Here is a 3,588-nt window from a genome sequence, read left to right as displayed (position 1 = left end):
TTTTTTCCCCTTAGGCTGTTTGTGAATACTGGATCTATGTGTATAGATAATATGTGGTCTTCCATATAATACGTGGCCTTCCATGACTTTTTTCACTTAGCATAATGTTTTCAAGATTCATCCAGGTTATTACATGGATTGTTATTTCCTTTTTTGCCATTTATTTTTTGGGGGAAAAAACTCCCGATTCATTTGTCCTGTAGTATCACATTCTGAATGTTGCTGACTGCATCCCTGTGGGGTCTGTTAATGTATTCCCCTGTTCCCTGTTTATCCTGTAAACTAGTGATCAGAATTAGAGGCTTGATCAAATTTTAGATTCCATTTCTTGGCAAGACAACTTAACAGATGATGCAGTGAGACTCTGAGGTGTCTATAGGTCATTGCTAACTCCTGTGATCACCTCATTTTTATAGTTGCTATTGAGGCCATTGGAAACAACAATATTGTGCGGAATGATATATAAAATCTGACCTTTGCTACTGATCTGTTTCTTTTTTCAGGTCATGAAATCTTAATAGTGATGTTAAAACAGGCTTTGAGCCTATCACTTGCTATTAGAGGGGTGATCTTGTCAACCTACAGGAGTACATGTCTCTGAACTCATAATAAATGTAGATTTCACACTAAAAGACGAAAATGCCTCCTCTTCCTTTTGATGAATTTTATTTCTGTCCACCTGTTTGCAAAGTGTCCAAGTGTCCAATCTTGCCTGGGATCATTTCTGACCTTTGACTTGTTAAAAAGATCTGGAAGCAGCCAGCATACACTCATTCTCTGTTTTTTAAAAACCATTCTCCCGTAGACATATAGAACAAGGGAATAAAAATAAAAGTCCAGAAACAAACCCTTACATTTATGGTCTATTAATTTTTGACAAGGATTTCAAGACAGTTCAATGCAGGGAAAGAATAGTGTTTTCAACACATGGTGCAGGAATAATTGGATACTCATATGCAAAAGAATGAAGCATCCTATACTTTACATCATATATGAAAATTAACTCAGAATATTCAAAGACCTAATTGTAAGAGCTGATACCATAAAACTCTTAGAAGAAAACAGGAGTAAATCATCATGACCTTAGACTGTGTGATGGTTTCTTAAGTACGGCACTAGAAGCACAAGCAACCAAAGAAAGATAGATTAGACAGCATCAAAATTAAAAACGGTTTGCTTCAAAAGACGCCATGAAGAAAGTGAAAAGAATATACCGAATGAGAGAGAATATGCGCAACTTATATATCTGGTATGAGTCTAGTATCTAGACTATATGAAGAACTCACAACTCAACAACAAAAAGAGAAGTATTGCAATTTTAAAATGGAAAAGACATTTGACTAGACAAAGAAGACATACAAATGGCCAAGAAGCAGAAGAAAAGACGTTCAATATCATTAGTTCTTAGGGAAATGCAAATCAAAAGCACGATGAGCGAGGTAGGTGAAATGGGTGAAGGTGATTAAAAGTTATAGACTTCCAGTTATAAGATGAATAAGCCCTTGGATGTAGTGTACAGCATGGTGACTATGGTTAACAATACCATGCTGTATATTCGAAAATTGCTAAGAGAGTAGATCTTGCAAGTTCTCATCACACTCATCACATACACACACAAATTGTAACAATGTATGGTGATGAATGTTAACTAAACTTATCGTGGTAATCATTTCACAATATATACAGATATCAAATTATTATATTGTACACCTAAACATAATACAACATTATTTGTCAATTATACTGCAATCAAAAAATGTAAAAGCCCATGAGAAGTACTTGAGGACTTGCTTCCAGGCAATGTCATCAGTTTGGCTCAAAGAAAATCTTATAAAAATTCAAAAATAGTACAAACCCCATGAGATACCATGTAACATGCCATGGGATGCCTATAATCAAAATGACGGACAAGTCTTGGCCAAAGTGTGAAGAAATTGAAAATTTCTTACCTCGATTGTGGGGAGATAAAACAGTATGGTCACTTTGGAAACCATTTTTGCAGTTCTTGAAAAAGTTAAACACAGATCTACCATATGACACAACAATTTCACTCCTAGATATATGCCCAAGAGAACTAAAAACATGTTCACAGAAAAATTCATACATGAAATTTCACAGCCGCGTTATTTATAATAGTCAAAAAGTGGAAAACAGAGAGAAGTCAAAATGGTGTAGATGATAGAGGCTTTTTTTCCATCTGCTATTAAGACCGCATCAAAGTTGAGATGGAAACACGGAGCAAACGGTGAGCAGAGTCACCTGGGGTCTAGGTGAACAAGCCACATAACTAGGAAGAAATTAAGCTGCAATGGGAGGAGGTAGGGCGAGGCTGCGAGGCTGCCTGGTCCTCAGTGGATGAGTGGGACGAAGCTGTGGGCGTGGGGCAGCTGCAGACGCCTTTTAAAGGGGCCAAGTCCACAAGCGAACTTTTGCAGGGAAAGACCTGCTTGCTCTGAGCACCAGCACAGGGTTGGCTGCTGGAGGTGGAGGTGGGAGGCACCAGGGACTTACAGGGAGACACGGAATTGTTGAAGCAGGGCGGGAGGCAAGGCTTTCTCCTGGCAGAAGCACTGGCAGTATCCATGGTTCCTCTGTGGCACCCTCCCCGCTGCACAGTGCCACCATAGCTGAAACATCACCAAACTGGACAACAGAGGTCACTCTGCTCAGAGGATTCCCTGAAACTCGCCTCCCCACTCACAGCCCCACCCAAGCCACATCCAGGCGTGTCCTTGGCAAGTCAGGTGCTCCTTGCTGAGAAGAACCAAGACTCACACTGGTGGCAGCTAGTTGTGTTTTCTGGAATGGTTTCTTGAGGTAACTTTAGGCACAGCATCTGTAATAAATATGTAAGGGGATATATGGCCATGCCACCCTGAACAAGCCCGATCCTGTCTGATCTCGGGGGAAGCTAAGCAGGATCGGGCCTGGTTAGTACTTGGATGAGAGACCACCTAGGAAGACCAGGTGCTGTAAGTGTAAAAAATAAAATAAATTAAATTAAATTAAATTAAATTAAAAAGGATCGCAAGCTGACGAGGTCCTTGCAATCTGTGAGGTCAACCAAGGGTTGCCTCACCTAAAATTTTATTTTTAAATTTAAATATGTAAAAGGGAAGAGGGGTTTTAGATTTAGTGGGGGTGATCACTTGAGCTCTAATCACTGGACTATACAACTGAAACTAATATATTACTGTATGCCAACTATAATTTTAAAAACTCATTGAATCATACAATGTAAATATGAGCAACTAATTGTCTATTATATTTCAATAAAGCTAGGGGAAAAAAAAACAAAAAAACCCCCAAGTTTTGGGGGCACTATTAATTTGTAAAAAAAAAAAAAAAAAGGAAACAACCTAACTATTCATTAACTGATAAATAAATTAACAGAATGTGGTATATCCACACAATGAAATATTATTCAGCCACAAAAAGGAATGAAGTACTGACATCCACTACAACAGATAAACCTTGAAAACACTATGCTGAGTGAAAGAAGCCAGACGCAGAAGGCCACTTATTATATGATTCTATTTACACGACACATCCAGAAGAGCCAAATCCACAGAGACAGAAAGTAGGTTA

General features: G+C 38.7%; 1 pseudogene; it reads left to right on the top strand.

Moving 5' to 3' along the window:
• Positions 1-2,857: 2,857 nt before the first annotated feature.
• On the top strand, positions 2,858-2,979 carry LOC118611833 (annotated as a pseudogene).
• The last annotated feature ends 609 nt before the right edge of the window (positions 2,980-3,588 follow it).

Source organism: Rousettus aegyptiacus, unplaced genomic scaffold, assembly GCF_014176215.1.
Source record: "Rousettus aegyptiacus isolate mRouAeg1 unplaced genomic scaffold, mRouAeg1.p scaffold_m13_p_14, whole genome shotgun sequence".
Lineage (NCBI taxonomy): Eukaryota > Metazoa > Chordata > Mammalia > Chiroptera > Pteropodidae > Rousettus > Rousettus aegyptiacus.
The sequence above is the reverse complement of the archived record's forward strand: the minus strand, read 5'-3'. Positions and strand labels throughout refer to the sequence as shown.